Source organism: Heterodontus francisci, chromosome 15 (genome assembly GCF_036365525.1).
Source record: "Heterodontus francisci isolate sHetFra1 chromosome 15, sHetFra1.hap1, whole genome shotgun sequence".
Classification (NCBI taxonomy): Eukaryota; Metazoa; Chordata; class Chondrichthyes; order Heterodontiformes; family Heterodontidae; genus Heterodontus; species Heterodontus francisci.
This window is the reverse complement of record NC_090385.1, coordinates 100,120,215-100,140,568: the sequence shown is the minus strand read 5'-3', so window position 1 is coordinate 100,140,568 and position 20,354 is coordinate 100,120,215. Positions and strand designations below refer to the sequence as shown.

The 20,354-nt window shown below is 44.2% G+C and overlaps 1 protein-coding gene across 1 annotated transcript in view; it reads left to right on the top strand.

Annotated features, from left to right (window-relative positions):
• Nucleotides 1-20,354, top strand: part of LOC137377452 (gamma-aminobutyric acid receptor subunit alpha-3-like) — a 653,874-nt gene that overhangs the window by 68,787 nt on the left and 564,733 nt on the right. The gene's annotated exons all lie outside the window — the stretch shown is intronic.

Below are 20,354 nucleotides of genomic sequence, written 5' to 3'. Positions count from 1 at the left end.
AAAACCCACAGGGTGAGTGATAATCAGAGTAATGTATAACCAACATTGGGAATGATAAGCAGAGTACTGTATAACCCACAGTGTGAGTGATCAGCAGAGAATTGTATAGCACACAGGGTGAGTGATTAGCAGAGTACTGGAAAACCCACACGGTGAGTGATAAGCAGAGTACTGTATAACCCACAGTGTGAGTGATCAGCAGAGTACTGTATAACCCACCAGTTGATTGATAAGAAGAGTACTGTATAACCCACAGGGTGAGTGATAAGCAGAGTACTGTATAACCCACAGTGTGAGTGATAAGCAGAGTACTGTATAACCCACAGGGTGAGTGATAAGCAGAGTACTGTATAACCCACAGTGTGAGTGATAAGCAGAGTACTGTATAACCCACAGTGTGAGTGATAAGCAGAGTACTGTATAACCCACAGGGTGCGTGATAAGCAGAGTACTGTATAACCCACAGTGTGAGTGATAAGCAGAGTACTGTATAACCCATAGTGTGAGTGATAGGCAGAGTACTGTATAGCACACAGGGTGAGTTATAAGCAGAGTACTGTATAACCCACAGGGTGAGTGATAAGCAGAGTACTGTATAACCCACAGTGTGAGTGATAAGCAGAGTACTGTATAACCCACAGGGTGAGTGATAAGCAGAGTACTGTATACCCCACAGTGTGAGTGATAAGCAGAGTACTGTATAACCCACAGTGTGAGTGATAAGCAGAGTACTGTATAGCCCACAGGGTGAGTGATAAGCAGTGTTCTGTATAACCCACAGTGTGAGTGATAAGCAGAGTAATGTATAACCCACAGTGTGAGTGATAAGCAGAGTAATGTATAACCCACAGTGTGAGTGATAAGCAGAGTTCTGTATAACCCACAGGGTGATCGATAAGCAGAGTACTGTTTAACGCACAGTGTGAGTGATAAGCAGAGTACTGTATAACCCACAGGGGGAGTGAGAAGCAGAGTACTGTATAACAGACAGGGTGAGTGATAAACATATTACTGTATAACCCACAGGGTGTTTGATATGCAGAATACTGTAAAACAAACTGCGTGAGTAATAGGCCGAGTAGTCTATAACCCACAGGGTGAGTGATAAGCAGAGTATTGTATAACCCAGAGGGTGATTGATGAGCAGAGTACTGTATAACCCACAGTTTGATTGATAAGCAGAGGAATGTATAACACACTTGGTGAGTGATAAGCAGAGTACTGTAAAACCAAGAGGGTGATTGATAAAGAGAGTGATGTATAACCCATAGAGTGATTGATATGCAGAGTACTGTAGAAACCAGAGGGTGTGTGATAAGCAGAGTACTGTATAAACCACAGGGTAATTGATATGCTGAGTACTGTATAACCCACACGGTGAGTCATAAGCAGAGTAGTGTATCGCACATAGGGTGATTGATAAGCAGAGTACTTTATAACCCACAGGGTGAGTGGTAAGCAGAGTACTGTATAACCCACAGGGTGATTGATAAGCAGAGTACTGTATAACCCACAGGGTGATTGATAAGCAGAGTACTGTATAATCCACACGATGATTGATAAGCTATGTACTGTAAAACCCACAGGGTGAGTGATAATCAGAGTAATGTATAACCAACATTGGGAATGATAAGCAGAGTACTGTATAACCCACAGTGTGAGTGATCAGCAGAGAATTGTATAGCACACAGGGTGAGTGATTAGCAGAGTACTGGAAAACCCACACGGTGAGTGATAAGCAGAGTACTGTATAACCCACAGTGTGAGTGATCAGCAGAGTACTGTATAACCCACCGGTTGATTGATAAGAAGAGTACTGTATAACCCACAGGGCGATTGATAAGCAGAGAATTGTATAGCACACAGGGTGAGTGATTAGCAGAGTACTGGAAAACCCACACGGTGAGTGATAAGCAGAGTACTCTATAACCCACAGTGTGAGTGATCAGCAGAGTACTGTATAACCCACCGGTTGATTGATAAGCAGAGTACTGTTTAACCCACACAGTGAGTGATAAGCAGTGTCCTGTATCACCCACAGGGTTTTTGATAAGCATAGCACTGTATAACCCACAGGATGAGTGATAAACAGAGTACTGTATAACCCACACTGTGAGTTATAAGCAGAGTACTGGATAACACACACGGTGAGTGATAAGCAGACTACTGTATTACACACAGGGTGATTGATGAGCAGAGTACTGTATAACACAGGGTGAGATATGAACAGTGTACTGTATAACCCACAGTGTGAGTGATAAGCAGAGTACTGTATAACCCACATGGTGAGTGATAAGCAAAGTACAGTATAACCCACAGGGTGAGTAATAAGCAGTGTACTGTATAACCTACAGCGTCTTTGATAAACAGAATAAATTATAACACACAGGGTGAGTGATAAGCACAGTACTGTATAACACACAGCGTGTTTGATAAACAGAATAATGTATAACCCACACGGTGAGTTATGAGCAGATTACTGAAGAACACAGGGTGAGATATAAACAGTGTACTGTATAACCCACAGTGTGAGTGACAAGCAGAGTACTGTATAACACACAGGGTGAGTGATAAGCAGAGTAATGTGTAACCCACAGTGTGAGTGATAAGCAGAGTACTGGATAACCCACAGGGTGAGTGATAAGCAGAGTACTGTATAACCACAGTGTGAGTGATAAGCAGAGTACTGTATAACCCACAGGGTGAGTGATAAGCAGTGTACTGTATAACCTACAGCGTCTTTGATAAACAGAATAAATTGTAACACACAGGGTGAGTGATAAGCACAGTACTGTATAACACACAGGGTGAGTGATAAACAGAATAATGTATAATCCACACGGTGAGTTATGAGCAGATTACTGAAGAACACAGTGTGAGATATAAACAGTGTACTGTATAACCCACAGTGTGAGTGACAAGCAGAGTACTGTATAACCACAGGGTGAGTGATAGGCAGAGTACTGTATAACCACAGTGTGAGTGATAAGCAGAGTACTGTATAACCACAGGGTGAGTGATAGGCAGAGTACTGTATCACCACAGTGTGAGTGATAAGCAGAGTACTGTATAACCACAGGGTGAGTGATAGGCAGAGTACTGTATAACCCACAGGGTGAGTGATAAGCAGAGTACTGTATAACCACAGTGTGAGTGGTAAGCAGAGTACTGTATAACCACAGGGTGAGTGATAGGCAGAGTACTGTATAACCCACAGGGCGATTGATAAGCAGAGAATTGTATAGCACACAGGGTGAGTGATTAGCAGAGTACTGGAAAACCCACACGGTGAGTGATAATCAGAGTAATGTATAACCAACTGGGTGAGTGATAAGCAGAGTACTGTAGAACCCACAGTGTGAGTGATAAGCAGAGTACTGTATAACCCACAGGATGAGTGATAAGCAGAGTACTGTTTAACCCACAGGGTGAGTGACAAGCAGAGTACTGTATAACCCACAGTGTGAGTGATAAGCAGAGTACTGTTTAACCCACAGGGTGAGTGATAAGCAGAGTACTGTATAACCCACAGTGTTAGTGATAAGCAGAGTACTGTATAACCCACAGGGTGAGTGATAAGCAGAGTACTGTATAACCCACAGTGTGAGTGATAAGCAGAGTACTGTTTAACCCACAGGGTGAGTGACAAGCAGAGTACTGTATAACCCACAGTGTGAGTGATAAGCAGAGTACTGTATAGCCCACAGAGTGATCGATATGCAGAGTACTGTATAAACCACAGGGTGAGTGATAAGCAAAGTACTGTATAACCCACAGAGTGATCGATATCCAGAGTACTGTATAACCCACAGGGTGAGTGATAAGCAGTGTACTGTACAACACACAGGGTGAGTGATAAGCAGTGTACTGTACAACACACAGTGTGAGTGATAAGCAGAGTACTGTATAACCCACAGGGTGAGTGATAAGCAGAGTACTGTATAACCCACAGAGTGATCGATATCCAGAGTACTGTATAACCCACAGGGTGAGTGATAAGCAGTGTACTGTACAACACACAGGGTGAGTGATAAGCAGTGTACTGTACAACACACAGTGTGAGTGATAAGCAGGGTACTGTTTAACCCACAGTGTGAGTGATAAGCAGAGTACTGTATAACCCACAGGGTGAGTGATAAGCAGAGTACTGGATAACCCACAGGGTGATTGATAAGCAGAGTACTGTATAACCCACAGGGGGAGTGATAAGCAGAGTATTGCATAACCCACAGGGTGAGTGATAAGCAGAGTACTGTATAACCCACAGGGGGAGTGATAAGCAGAGTACTGTATAACCCACAGGGGGAGTGATAAGCAGAGTATTGTATAACCCACAGGGTGAGTGATAAGCAGAGTACTGTATAACCCAGAGGTTGAGTGATAAGCAGAGTACTGTATAACCCACACGGTGAGTGATAAACAGAGGACTGAAAAACCCACAGGGTAAGTGATAAGCAGAGTATTGTATAACCCACAGGGTGAGTGATAAGCTGAGTACTGTATAACCCACAGTGTGAGTGATAAGCAGAGTACTGTATAACCCACATGGTGATCGATAAGCAGAGTACAGTATAACCCACAGTGTCAGTGATATGCAGAGTACTGTATAACCCACAGGGTGAGTGATAAGCAGAGTACTGTTTAACTCACAGGGTGAGTGATAAGCAGAGTACTGTATAACCCACAGTGTGAGTGTTAAGCAGGGTACTGTTTAACTCACAGGGTGAGTGATAAGCAGAGTACTGTATAACCCACAGCGTGTTTGATAAGCAGAGTACTTTATAACCCACAGGGTGAGTGATAAGCAGAGTGCTGTATAACAGACAGGGTGAGTGATAAACATAGTACTGTATAACACACAGGTTGTTTGATATGCAGAATACTGTAAAACACATTGGGTGAGTGATAGGCCGAGTATTGTTTAACCCACAGAGTGTTTGATAAGCAGAATACTGTATAACCCACACGGTGAGTGATAAACAGAGTACTGTGTAGCACACATGGTGAGTGATAAACAGAGTACTGAAAAACCCACAGGGTAAGTGATAAGCAGATTACTGTAAAACACACAGGGTGAGTGATAAGCAGAGTACTGTATAACCCACAGGGTAAGTGATAAGCAGATTACTGTATAACCCACAGGGTGAGTGATAAGCAGAGTACTGTATAACCCACAGGGTAAGTGATAAGCAGATTACTGTATAACCCACAGAGTGTTTGATAAGCAGAGTACTGTATAACCCACAGGGTGAGTGATAAGCAGATTACTGTGTAACCCACAGGGTGTTTGATAAGCACAGTACTGTACAACACACAGGGTGAGTGATAAGCAGATTACTGTGTAACCCACAGGGTGTTTGATAAGCATAGTACTGTACAACACACAGGGTGAGTGATAGGCAGAGTACTGTATAACCCACTTGGTGAGTATTGATACGAGTCCCACATTAAATGGGATTTATAGCATTGAAAAGTCTGCTGATTCTGAATGTATAGGTACTCTGCAACCAGCCTAGACAGTGATAATCACAGGTCTGTATAACTCGCAATGGGAATGAAATTTAAGCCCAATGTGAACCACTTGGAAACGAATAATCAGAACCTTGGAAACCCCAAAGTGACTGACATTCTGAGCCCAATATCTGACCCCAATGTGACTTATATTCAGCATCATGTTTAACCCACTGTGAATGACTGGTAGCTGTGGCCAACAATCAGAATCTCTTATAACTCACTGTGACCAATAATCAAAGTTTTATATAACCCACTGTGACTGATATTCAGCATCCAGTAAGACTCTTAATGACTAATTTTCAGCTTTCTGGATAACCCAGTGTGACTGATATTCAAAGACCAGTTTAAGAAGCCACATTAAAGCTGCCTGCTGCAAAAATCCATTCCGTGATCCACTGTCTGCCACATCCCCCAGATACCCAGCAATTGGGCCGATTCCATTAAAATTTGGCCTTCAGTGTCCTGTATGCCACTGTGACTGATAACCGAAGTCCTCCCTCTTTTCTTTGGCCTCCTTGTCTCGGGAGACAATGGGTAAGCGCCTGGAGGTGGTCTGTGGTTTGTGAAGCAGCGCCTGGAGTGGCTATAAAGGCCAATTCTAGAGTGACAGACTCTTCCACAGGTGCTACAGATAAAATTGGTTGTCGGGGCTGTTACACAGTTGGCTCTCCCCATGCGCTTCAGTCTTTTTTCCTGCCAACTGCTAAGTCTCTTCGACTCACCACACTTTAGCCCCGCCTTTATGGCTGCCCGCCAGCTCTGGCGATCGCTGGCAAATGACTCCCACGACTTGTGATCAATGTCACAGGACTTCATGTCGCGTTTGCAGACATCTTTAAAAGGGAGACATGGACAGCCGGTGGGTCTGATACTAGTGACGAGCTCGCTGTACAATGTGTCCTTGGGGACAAAAACAAGAAATGCTGGATTCACTCAGCAGGTCTGGCAGCATCTGTGGAAAGAGAAGCAGAGTTAACGTTTCGGGTCAGTGACCCTTCTTCGGAACTGACAAATATTAGAAAAGTCACAGATTGTAAACAAGTGAGGTGGGGGTTGGGCAAGAGATAACAAAGGAGAAGGTGCAGATTGGACCAGGCCATGTGGCCTGGTCCAATCTGCACCTTCTCCTTTGTTATCTCTTGCCCAACCCCCACCTCACTTGTTTATAATCTGTGACTTTTCTAATATTTGTCAGTTCCGAAGAAGGGTCACTGACCCGAAACGTTAACTCTGCTTCTCTTTCCACAGATGCTGCCAGACCTGCTGAGTGAATCCAGCATTTCTTGTTTTTGTTTCAGATTTCCAGCATCCGCAGTATTTTGCTTTTATTTTAGTGTCCTTGGGGATCCTGCCATCTTCCATGCGGCTCACATGGCCAAGCCATCTCAAGCGCCGCTGGCTCAGTCGGGTGTATAAGCTGAGGATGTTGACCTCCTCAAGGACTTCTGTGTTGGAGATACGGTCCTGCCACCTGATGCCAAGGATTCTCCTGAGGCAGCGAAGATGGAATGAATTGAGACGTTGCTCTTGACTGACATACGTTGTCCAGGCCTCGCTGCCATAGAGCAAGGTACTGAGGACACAGGCTTGATACACTCAGACTTTTGTGTTCCGTGTCAGTGCGCCATTTTCCCACACTCTCTTGGCCAATCTGGACATAGCAGTGGAAGCCTTTCCCATGCGCTTGTTGATTTCTGCATCTAGAGACAGGTTACTGGTGATAGTTGAGCCTAGGTAGGTGAACTCTTGAACCACTTCCAGAGCGTGGTCGCCGATATTGATGGATGGAGCATTTCTGACGTCCTGTCCCATGATGTTCGTTTTCTTGAGGCTGATGGTTAGGCCAAATTCATTGCAGGCAGCCGCAAACCTGTCGATGAGACTCTGCAAGCACTCTTCAGTGTGAGATGTTAAAGCAGCATCGTCAGCAAAGAGGAGTTCCCTGATGAGGACTTTCCGTCTTTGGTCTTTGCTCTTAGATGGGCAAGGTTGAACAACCTGCCACCTGATCTTGTGTGGAGGAAAATTCCTTCTTCTGAAGACTTGAACGCATGTGAGAGCAGCAGGGAGAAGAAGATCCCAAACAGTGTAGGTGCGAGAACACAGCCCAGTTTCACACCACTCAGGGTAGGAAAGGGGTCTGATGAGGTGCCGCTATGCTGAATTGTGCCTTTCATATTGTCATGGAATGAGGTGATGATACTTAGTAACTTTGGTGGACATCCAATCTTCTCTAGTAGTCTGAAGAGACCACGTCTGCTGACGAGGTCAAAGGCTTTGGTGAGATCAATGAAAGCAATGTAGAGGGGCATCTGTTGTTCACGGCAATTCTCCTGTATCTGACGAAGGGAGAACACCAAAGTCCTATATCACCCAATATGACTACAAATTAAAGCCCAAATTAAACACTGTGACTGATAATCAAAATTTTGAAGGACCTAATGTATTTAACATACAGAGTTTGGTATGAGCTACCTTGAATGATAATCAGAGTCCTTTATAACCTACTTTGACCAATAATCAGAGTCCTGTATATCCCACACTAATTGATAATCTGAGTCCTATATAACCCGATGTGTATGAGAATTATTTTTTTTTGTCCACGGGCTGTGAACGTCACTGGCAAGACCAGCATTTGTTGCTCATCCTTAACTGCCCTTGAGAAGGTGGTGGTGAGCCGCCTTATTGAACCGTTGCAGTCTATCTGGTGCGGGTACACCCTCAGTGCTGTTAGGAAAGCATTTCCAGGTTTTTGACCCAGTGACAGTGAAGAAAATGCGATATATTTCCAAGTCAGGATCGTATGTGGCTTGGAGGGAAACTTGCAGGTGGTGATGTTCCCACTTGTCTGCTGTTCTTGTTCTTCTAGGTGGGAGACGTTGTGGGTTTGGAAGGTTCTGTCGAAGGAGGCTTGGTGAGTTGCTGCAGTGCATGTTGTAGATGGTACACACTGCTGCCACTGTGCATCGGTGGTAGAGGGAGTGAATGTTTAAGATGGTGGATGGGTTGCCGATCAAGAGGATTGCTTTGTCCTGGATGATGACGAGCTTCCTGAGTGTTGTTGGAGCTGCACTCATCCAGGCAAGTGGAAGAGTATTCCATCACACTCCTGACTTGTGCCTTGTGGATAAGCATTGGGGAGACAGGAGGTGAATTATTTGCTGCAGCATACCCAGATTCTGACCCGTTCTTGTAGCCACAGTATTTATATGGCTGGTCCAGTTCAGTTTCTGGTCAATGGTAACCCGCAGGATGTTGATAGTGGGGGATTCAGCGATGGTAATGCCATTGATTGTCAAGGGGAGATGATTAGTTTCTCTCGTTTGAGATGGTCATTGCCTGGCACTTGTGTGGTGCGAATGTTACTTGCCATTTATCATCCCAAGACTGAATGTTGTCCAGGTCTTGCTGCATGCGAGCACAAACTGCTTCATTATCTGCAGAGTCGCAAGTGGTACTGAACATCGTCCCATCATCAACGAATATCCGCACTTCTGACCTTATGATGCAGAAAAGGTCATTGATGAAGCAGCTGAAGATGGTTGGGCCTAGGACACTATCCTGAGAAACTCCTGCAGTGATGTCCAGGGACTGAGATGATTGACCTCCAACAACCACAGCCATCTTCCTTTGTGCTCGATATGTCTCCAACCAGTGGAGAATTTTCCCCCTGATTACCATTGACTTCAATTTTGCGAGGGCTCCTTGATGCCAAACTCGGTCAAATGCTGCCTTGATGTCAAGGACAGTCACTCTCACCTCACCTCTGGAATTCTACTTTTTTGTCCACGTTTGGACCAAAGCTGTAATGAGGTCAGGAGCCGAGTGGCTCTGGAGGAACACTGAGCAAGTTATTGCTGAATAAATGCCATTTGATAGCACTGTCAACAAAACCTTCCAACACTTAGCTAATGATTGAAAGTAAATTGATGTGGTGGTAATTGGTTGGATTCGATTTGTCCTGCTTTTTGTGGCCAGGGCAATTTTCTACATTGTCAGGTAGATGCCAGTGTACTGAAACAGCTTGGGGAGGGGCCAGGCTAGTTCTGGAACACAAGACATCAGTACTATAGCCGTGATGTTGACAGGGCCCATAGCCTTTGCTGTGTCCACTGCCTTCAGCGATTTTTTGATATCACTTGGAGTGAATCGAATTGGCTGAAGACTGGCATGTGTGATGCTGGGGACCTCAGGAGGAGGTTGTGGTTGAACATCAACTTGGCACGGTTGCAAACACTTCAGCCTTGTCTTTTGCACGGATGTGTTGGCCTCCCCCATTGTGAGGATGGGGATGTTTTTGGAGCCTCCTCCTCCCTTTAATTGTTTAATTGTCCATCACCATTCAAAATAGGATGTGGCAGGACTGTAGAGCTTTGAACTGATCCATTGGTTTTGGGACCTCTTTGGTCCATCTATCACATGCTGCTTCCACTGTTTAGTATGCATGTTGCAGCTTCACCAGGTTGGCATCTCATGTCTGTATGTCTGGTGCTGCTTCTGGCATGCTCTCCGACATCTCTCATTGATCTGGGGTTGATCCCCTGGCTTGATGATAATGGTAGAGTGGGGGATTTGCCAGGCCAGGAGATTAATCATCTTGTTTGATTACAATTCTCCTGCTGCTGATGACCCACAGCACCTCATGGATGCCCAGTATTGAGCTGCTAGATCTGTTCTGCGTATATCCCATTTGGTGCAGTGATAGTGCCATGCAACACTATGGACAGCATCCTGAGTGAGAAGATGGGACTTCATCTCCACAAGGAGTGTGCAGTGGTCCCTTCCACCAATGCCGAAATGGATACATGCATCTACAACAGGTAGTTTGGTGAGGGCAAGATCAAGTAGATTTTCCATTTCATTGGCTCCCTTATCAGCTGATGGAGGCCTGCAGTGAGTGAGAGACAGTCTGTGTCTTGTACAATCTGCAGTGAGCGATAGTCTGAGTAGTGTAAAACCTCCAGTGAGTGATAGTCTGTGTCTTGTAAAATCTGCAGTGAGTGATAGTCTGAGTCGTGTATAACCTGCAGTGAGTGATAGTCTGTGTCTTGTAAAATCTGCAGTGAGTGATAGTCTGAGTAGTGTAAAACCTCCAGTGAGTGATAGTCTGTGTCTTGTAAAATCTGCAGTGAGTGATAGTCTGAGTAGTGTAAAACTTGTTGTGAGTGAAAGTCTGATGCGTGTAAAACCAGCTGTGAGCGATGGTCTGATTCGTGTAAAACCTGCAGTGAGTGATAGTCTGTGTCTTGTAAAATCTGCAGTGAGTGATAGTCTGTGTCTTGTAAAATCTGCAGTGAGTGATAGTCTGAGTCCTGTATAACCTGCTGTGAGTGATAGTCTGAAACGTGTATTACCTGCTGTGAGTGATAGTCTGATTCGTGTATAACCTGCTGTGAGTGGTAGTCTGATTCGTGTAAAACCTGCTGTGACTGATAGTCTGAGTCGTGTATAACTTGCAGTGAGTGATAGTCTGTGTCTTGTAAAATCTGCAGTGAGTGATAGTCTGAGTAGTGTAAAACTTGTTGTGAGTGAAAGTCTGATTCGTGTAAAACCAGCTGTGAGCGATGGTCTGAGTCGTGTAAAACTTGTTGTGAGTGATAGTCTGATTCGTGTAAAACCTGCTGTGAGAGACACTCTGAGTCGTGTAAAACTTGTTGTGAGTGATAGTCTGATTCGTGTAAAACCTGCTGTGAGTGAAAATCTGACTCGTGTATAACCTGCAGTGAGTGATAGTCTGTGTCTTGTAAAATCAGCAGTGAGTGATAGTCTGAGTCCTGTATAACCTGCTGTGAGTGATAGTCTGATTCGTGTAAAACCTGCTGTGAGAGACACTCTGAGTCGTGTAAAACCAGCTGTGAGAGACAGTCTGAGTCGTGTAAAACATGTTGTGAGTGATCGTCTGATTCGTGTAAAACCTGCTGTGAGAGACACTCTGAGTCGTGTAAAACTTGTTGTGAGTGATAGTCTGATTCGTGTAAAACCTGCTGTGAGTGAAAATCTGACTCGTGTATAACCTGCTGTGAGTGATAGTGTGGTTCGTGTATAACCTGCTGTGAGTGATAGTCTGAGACGTGTAAAACCTGCTGTGAGTGATAGTCTGAAATGTGTAAAACCTGCTGTGACTGATAGTCTGAGTCGTGTAAAACCTGCAGTGAGTGATAGTCTGTGTCTTGTAAAATCAGCAGTGAGTGATAGTCTGAGTCCTGGAGAACCTGCTGTGAGTGATAGTCTGAGAAGTGTATTACCTGCTGTGAGTGGTAGAGTGGGTCGTGTATAACCTGCTGTGAGTGATAGTCTGAGTCGTGTAAAACCTGCTGTGAGTGATAGTCTGATTCGTGTAAAACATGTTGTGAGATATAGTCTGAAACGTGTAAAAACTGCTGTGAGTGATAATCTGATTCGTGTAAAACCAGCAGTGAGCGATAGTCTGAGTCGTGGAAACATGCTGTGAGTGATAGTCTGTGTCGTATATAACCTGCTGTGAGTGATAGTCTGTGTCTTGTAAAACCTGTAGCGAGTGATAGTCTGATTCGTGTAAAACCTGCAGTGAGTGATAGTCTGAGTCGTGCAAAACGTGTAGTGAGTGATAGTCTGAGTCGTGTAAAACCTGCTGTGAGTGATAGTTTGATTCTTGTAAAACCTGCAGCGAGTGATAGTCTGAGTCGTGTAAAACCTGTAGTGAGTGATAGTCTGATTCGTGTAAAACCTGCAGTAAGTGATAGACTGTGTCTTGTAAAACCTGCAGTGAGTGATAGTCTGAGTCGTGGAAAACCTGCAGTGAGTGATAGTCTGAGTCGTGTAAAAGCTGCAGTGAGTGATAGTCTATGTCATGTAAAACCTGTAGTGAGTGATAGTGTGGTTCGTGTACAAACTGCTGTGTGTGATAGTGTGGTTCGTGTAAAACCTGCTGTGGGTGATAGTCTGTCTCGGGGATAACCTTCTGTGAGTGATAGTCGGAGTCGTGTAAAATCGGCTGTGAGTGATAGTCTGATTCGTGTAAAACCTGCAGTAAGTGATAGTCTGAGTCGTGTATAACCTGCAGTGAGTCATAATCTGTGTCTTGTAAAATCAGCAGTGAGTGATAGTCTGAGTCCTGTATAACCTGCTGTGAGTGATAGTCTGAGTCGTGTAAAACCTGCAGTGAGTGATAGTCTGATTCGTGTAAAACATGTTGTGGGTGATAGTCTGAATCGTGTAAAAACTGCTGTGAGTGATAATCTGATTCGTGTAAAACCTGCAGTGAGTGATAGTCTGTGTCTTGTACAATCTGCAGTGAGCGATAGTCAGAGTCGTGTAAAATCTGCTCAGAGTGATAGTCTGATTCGTGTAAAACCTCCAGTGAGTGATAGTCTGTGTCTTGTAAAATCTGCAGTGAGTGATAGTCTGAGTCGTGTCTAACCTGCAGTGAGTGATAGTCTGTGTCTTGTAAAATCTGCAGTGAGTGATAGTCTGAGTAGTGTAAAACTTGTTGTGAGTGAAAGTCTGATTCGTGCAAAACCAGCTGTGAGCGATGGTCTGAGTCGTGTAAAACTTGTTGTGAGTGATAGTCTGATTCGTGTAAAACCAGCTGTGAGAGACAGTCTGAGTCGTGTAAAACTTGTTGTGAGTGATAGTCTGATTCGTGTAAAACCTGCTGTGAGTGAAAATCTGACTCGTGTATAACCTGCTGTGAGTGATAGTGTGGTTCGTGTATAACCTGCTGTGAGTGATAGTGTGGTTCGTGTATAACCTGCTGTGAGTGATAGTCTGAAACGTGTGTTACCTGCTGTGAGTGGTAGTCTGATTCGTGTAAAACCTGCTGTGACTGATAGTCTGAGTCGTGTAAAACCTGCAGTGAGTGATAGTCTGTGTCTTGTAAAATCAGCAGTGAGTGATAGTCTGAGTCCTGTATAACCTGCTGTGAGTGATAGTCTGATTCGTGTAAAACCTGCTGTGAGAGACACTCTGAGTCGTGTAAAACCAGCTGTGAGAGACAGTCTGAGTCGTGTAAAACTTGTTGTGAGTGATAGACTGATTCGTGTAAAACCTGCTTTGAGAGACACTCTGAGTCGTGTAAAACTTGTTGTGAGTGATAGTCTGATTCGTGTAAAACCTGCTGTGAGTGAAAATCTGACTCGTGTATAACCTGCTGTGAGTGATAGTGTGGTTCGTGTATAACCTGCTGTGAGTGGTAGTCTGATTCGTGTAAAACCTGCTGTGAGTCATAATCTGTGTCTTGTAAAATCAGCAGTGAGTGATAGTCTGACTCCTGTATAACCTGCTGTGAGTGATAGTCTGATTCGTGTAAAACCTGCTGTGAGAGACACTCTGAGTCGTGTAAAACCAGCTGTGAGAGACAGTCTGAGTCGTGTAAAACTTGTTGTGAGTGATAGTCTGATTTGTGTAAAACCTGCTGTGAGAGACACTCTGAGTCGTGTAAAACTTGTTGTGAGTGATAGTCTGATTCGTGCAAAACCTGCTGTGAGTGAAAATCTGACTCGTGTATAACCTGCTGTGAGTGAAAGTGTGGTTCGTGTATAACCTGCTGTGAGTGATAGTCTGAGACGTGTATTACCTGCTGTGAGCGGTAGTCTGATTCGTGTATAACCTGCTGTGAGTGATAGTCTGAAACGTGTATTACCTGCTGTGAGTGATAGTCTGATTCGTGTATAACCTGCTGTGAGTGGTAGTCTGATTCGTGTAAAACCTGCTGTGACTGATAGTCTGAGTCGTGTAAAACCTGCAGTGAGTGATAGTCTGTGTCTTGTAAAATCAGCAGTGAGTGATAGTCTGAGTCCTGTATAACCTGCTGTGAGTGATAGTCTGAGAAGTGTAAAACCTGCAGTGAGTGATAGTCTGATTCGTGTAAAACATGTTGTGAGATATAGTCTGAAACGTGTAAAAACTGCTGTGAGTGATAATCTGATTCGTGTAAAACCTGCAGTGAGCGATAGTCTGAGTTGTGGAAACATGCTGTGAGTGATAGTCTGTGTCGGATATAAACTGCTGTGAGTGATAGTCTGTGTCTTGTAAAACCTGTAGCGAGTGATAGTCTGATTCGTGTAAAACCTGCAGTGAGTGATAGTCTGAGTCGTGCAAAACCTGTAGTGAGTGATAGTCTGAGTCGTGTAAAACCTGCTGTGAGTGATAGTTTGATTCTTGTAAAACCTGCAGCGAGTGATAGTCTGAGTCGTGTAAAACCTGTAGTGAGTGATAGTCTGATTCGTGTAAAACCTGCAGTAAGTGATAGACTGTGTCTTGTAAAACCTGCAGTGAGTGATAGTCTGAGTCGTGGAAAACCTGCAGTGAGTGATAGTCTGAGTCGTGTAAAAGCTGCAGTGAGTGATAGTCTATGTCATGTAAAACCTGTAGTGAGTGATAGTGTGGTTCGTGTACAAACTGCTGTGTGTGATAGTGTGGTTCGTGTAAAACCTGCTGTGGGTGATAGTCTGTCTCGGGGATAACCTTCTGTGAGTGATAGTCGGAGTCGTGTAAAATCGGCTGTGAGTGATAGTCTGATTCGTGTAAAACCTGCAGTAAGTGATAGTCTGAGTCGTGTATAACCTGCAGTGAGTCATAATCTGTGTCTTGTAAAATCAGCAGTGAGTGATAGTCGGAGTCGTGTATAATCTGCTGTGAGTGATAGTCTGTGTCTTGTAAAATCAGCAGTGAGTGATAGTCTGAGTCCTGTATAACCTGCTGTGAGTGATAGTCTGAGTCGTGTAAAACCTGCAGTGAGTGATAGTCTGATTCGTGTAAAACATGTTGTGGGTGATAGTCTGAATCGTGTAAAAACTGCTGTGAGTGATAATCTGATTCGTGTAAAACCTGCAGTGAGTGATAGTCTGTGTCTTGTACAATCTGCAGTGAGTGATAGTCTGAGTCGTGTCTAACCTGCAGTGAGTGATAGTCTGTGTCTTGTAAAATCTGCAGTGAGTGATAGTCTGAGTAGTGTAAAACTTGTTGTGAGTGAAAGTCTGATTCGTGCAAAACCAGCTGTGAGCGATGGTCTGAGTCGTGTAAAACTTGTTGTGAGTGATAGTCTGATTCGTGTAAAACCTGCTGTGAGTGAAAATCTGACTCGTGTATAACCTGCTGTGAGTGATAGTGTGGTTCGTGTATAACCTGCTGTGAGTGATAGTGTGGTTCGTGTATAACCTGCTGTGAGTGATAGTCTGAAACGTGTGTTACCTGCTGTGAGTGGTAGTCTGATTCGTGTAAAACCTGCTGTGACTGATAGTCTGTGTCTTGTAAAATCAGCAGTGAGTGATAGTCTGAGTCCTGTATAACCTGCTGTGAGTGATAGTCTGATTCGTGTAAAACCTGCTGTGAGAGACACTCTGAGTCGTGTAAAACCAGCTGTGAGAGACAGTCTGAGTCGTGTAAAACTTGTTGTGAGTGATAGACTGATTCGTGTAAAACCTGCTGTGAGAGACACTCTGAGTCGTGTAAAACTTGTTGTGAGTGATAGTCTGATTCGTGTAAAACCTGCTGTGAGTGAAAATCTGACTCGTGTATAACCTGCTGTGAGTGATAGTGTGGTTCGTGTATAACCTGCTGTGAGTGGTAGTCTGATTCGTGTAAAACCTGCTGTGACTGATAGTCTGATTCGTGTAAAACCTGCAGTGAGTGATAGTATGGTTCGTGTATAACCTGCAGTGAGTCATAATCTGTGTCTTGTAAAATCAGCAGTGAGTGATAGTCTGAGTCCTGTATAACCTGCTGTGAGTGATAGTCTGATTCGTGTAAAACCTGCTGTGAGAGACACTCTGAGTCGTGTAAAACCAGCTGTGAGAGACAGTCTGAGTCGTGTAAAACTTGTTGTGAGTGATAGTCTGATTCGTGTAAAACCTGCTGTGAGAGACACTCTGAGTCGTGTAAAACTTGTTGTGAGTGATAGTCTGATTCGTGTAAAACCTGCTGTGAGTGAAAATCTGACTCGTGTATAACCTGCTGTGAGTGATAGTCTGAAACGTGTATAACCTGCTGTGAGTGGTAGTCTGATTCGTGTAAAACCTGCTGTGACTGATAGTCTGATTCGTGTAAAACCTGCAGTGAGTGATAGTCTGAGTCCTGTATAACCTGCTGTGAGTGATAGTGTGGTTCGTGTATAACCTGCAGTGAGTCATAATCTGTGTCTTGTAAAATCAGCAGTGAGTGATAGTCTGAGTCCTGTATAACCTGCTGTGAGTGATAGTGTGGTTCGTGTATAACCTGCTGTGAGTGATAGTCTGAGAAGTGTATTACCTGCTGTGAGTGGTAGTGTGGGTCGTGTATACCCTGCTGTGGGTGATAATGTGCCTCGGGGATAACCTGCTGTCAGTGATAGTCAGAGTCGTGTATAATCTGCTGTGAGTGATAGTTTGTGTCGTCTAAAACCAGCAGTGAATGATAGTCTGATTCATGTCAAACCTGCTGTGAGTGATAGTCTAGAGTCGTGTATAACCTGCTGTGAGTGATAGTGTGGTTCGTGTAAAACCTGCTGTGGGTGATAGTGTGGTTCGTGTAAAACCTGCTGTGGGTGATAGTCTGTCTCGGGGATAACCTTCTGTGAGTGATAGTCGGAGTCGTGTAAAACCTGCAGTAAGTGATAGTCTGAGTCGTGTATAACCTGCTGTGAGTGATAGTCTGTGTCATGTAAAACCTGCAGTGAGTGATAGTGTGGTTCGTGTATACCCTGCAGTGAGTGATAGTCTGAGTCGTGAAAAACCTGCTGTGAATGACAGTTTGATTCGTGTAAAAGCCGCTGTGAGTGATAGTCTGTGTCGGATATAACCTGCTGTGAGTGATAGTCTGATTCGTGTAAAACATGTTGTGAGATATAGTCTGAAACGTGTAAAAACTGCTGTGAGTGATAATCTGATTCGTGTAAAACCTGCAGTGAGCGATAGTCTGAGTCGTGGAAACATGCTGTGAGTGATAGTCTGTGTCGTATATAACCTGCAGTGAGCGATAGTCTGTGTCGTGTAAAACATGTAGCGAGTGATAGTCTGATTCGTGTAAAACCTGCAGTGAGTGATAGTCTGAGTCGTGCAAAACCTGTAGTGAGTGATAGTCTGATTCGTGTAAAACCTGCAGTAAGTGATAGACTGTGTCTTGTATAACCTGCAGTGAGTGATAGTCTGAGTCGTGGAAAACCTGCAGTGAGTGATAGTCTGAGTCGTGTAAAAGCTGCAGTGAGTGATAGTCTATGTCATGTAAAACCTGTAATGAGTGATAGTGTGGTTCGTGTACAAACTGCTGTGTGTGATAGTGTGGTTCGTGTAAAACCTGCTGTGGGTGATAGTCTGTCTCGGGGATAACCTTCTGTGAGTGATAGTCGGAGTCGTGTAAAATCGGCTGTGAGTGATAGTCTGATTCGTGTAAAACCTGCAGTAAGTGATATCTTGTAAAACCTGCAGTGAGTGATAGTCTGAGTCGTGTAGAACCTGCTGTGAGTGATAGTGTGGTTCGTGTATAACCTGCTGTGTGTGATAGTCTGAGACGTGTATTACCTGCTGTGAGTGGTAGTCTGATTCGTATAAAACCTGCTGTGACTGATAGTCTGAGTCGTGTAAAACCTGCAGTGAGTGATAGTCTGAGTCGTGTATAACCTGCTGTGAGTGATAGTATGGTTCGTGTATAACCTGCTGTGAGTGATAGTCTGAGAAGTGTATTACCTGCTGTGAGTGGTAGAGTGGGTCGTGTATACCCTGCTGTGGGTGATAATGTGCCTCGGGGATAACCTGCTGTCAGTGATAGTCAGAGTCGTGTATAATCTGCTGTGAGTGATAGTTTGTGTCGTCTAAAACCAGCAGTGAATGATAGTCTGATTCATGTCAAACCTGCTGTGAGTGATAGTCTAGAGTCGTGTATAACCTGCTGTGAGTGATAGTGTGGTTCGTGTAAAACCTGCTGTGTGTGATAGTCTGTCTCGGGGATAACCTTCTGTGAGTGATAGTCGGAGTCGTGTAAAACCTGCAGTAAGTGATCGTCTGAGTCGTGTATAACCTGCTGTGAGTGATAGTCTGTGTCATGTAAAACCTGCAGTGAGTGATAGTCTGAGTCGTGAAAAACCTGCTGTGAATGACAGTTTGATTCGTGTAAAACCTGCTGTGAGTGATAGTCTGAGTCGTGTAAAAGCTGCAGTGAGTGATAGTCTATGTCATGTAAAACCTGTAGTGAGTGATAGTCTGTGTCATGTAAAACCTGCAGTGAGTGATAGTCTGTGTCATGTATAACCTGCAGTGAGTGATAGTCTGTGTTGTATATAACCTGCTGTGAGTGATAGTCTGTGTCGTGTATAACCTGCAGTGAGTGATAGTCTGTGTCATGTATAACCTGCAGTGAGTGATAGTCTGTGTCGTGCATAACCTGCAGTGAGTGATAGTCTGTGTCATGTATAACCTGCAGTGAGTGATAGTCTGTGTCTTGTACAATCTGCAGTGAGTGATAGTCTGAGTCGTGTCTAACCTGCAGTGAGTGATAGTCTGTGTCTTGTAAAATCTGCAGTGAGTGATAGTCTGAGTAGTGTAAAACTTGTTGTGAGTGAAAGTCTGATTCGTGCAAAACCAGCTGTGAGCGATGGTCTGAGTCGTGTAAAACTTGTTGTGAGTGATAGTCTGATTCGTGTAAAACCTGCTGTGAGTGAAAATCTGACTCGTGTATAACCTGCTGTGAGTGATAGTGTGGTTCGTGTATAACCTGCTGTGAGTGATAGTGTGGTTCGTGTATAACCTGCTGTGAGTGATAGTCTGAAACGTGTGTTACCTGCTGTGAGTGGTAGTCTGATTCGTGTAAAACCTGCTGTGACTGATAGTCTGAGTCGTGTAAAACCTGCAGTGAGTGATAGTCTGTGTCTTGTAAAATCAGCAGTGAGTGATAGTCTGAGTCCTGTATAACCTGCTGTGAGTGATAGTCTGATTCGTGTAAAACCTGCTGTGAGAGACACTCTGAGTCATGTAAAACCAGCTGTGAGAGACAGTCTGAGTCGTGTAAAACTTGTTGTGAGTGATAGACTGATTCGTGTAAAACCTGCTGTGAGAGACACTCTGAGTCGTGTAAAACTTGTTGTGAGTGATAGTCTGATTCGTGTAAAACCTGCTGTGAGTGAAAATCTGACTCGTGTATAACCTGCTGTGAGTGATAGTGTGGTTCGTGTATAACCTGCTGTGAGTGGTAGTCTGATTCGTGTAAAACCTGCTGTGACTGATAGTCTGATTCGTGTAAAACCTGCAGTGAGTGATAGTATGGTTCGTGTATAACCTGCAGTGAGTCATAATCTGTGTCTTGTAAAATCAGCAGTGAGTGATAGTCTGAGTCCTGTATAACCTGCTGTGAGTGATAGTCTGATTCGTGTAAAACCTGCTGTGAGAGACACTCTGAGTCGTGTAAAACCAGCTGTGAGAGACAGTCTGAGTCGTGTAAAACTTGTTGTGAGTGATAGTCTGATTCGTGTAAAACCTGCTGTGAGAGACACTCTGAGTCGTGTAAAACTTGTTGTGAGTGATAGTCTGATTCGTGTAAAACCTGCTGTGAGTGAAAATCTGACTCGTGTATAACCTGCTGTGAGTGATAGTCTGAAACGTGTATTACCTGCTGTGAGTGGTAGTCTGATTCGTGTAAAACCTGCTGTGACTGATAGTCTGATTCGTGTAAAACCTGCAGTGAGTGATAGTCTGAGTCCTGTATAACCTGCTGTGAGTGATAGTGTGGTTCGTGTATAACCTGCAGTGAGTCATAATCTGTGTCTTGTAAAATCAGCAGTGAGTGATAGTCTGAGTCCTGTATAACCTGCTGTGAGTGATAGTGTGGTTCGTGTATAACCTGCTGTGAGTGATAGTCTGAGAAGTGTATTACCTGCTGTGAGTGGTAGTGTGGGT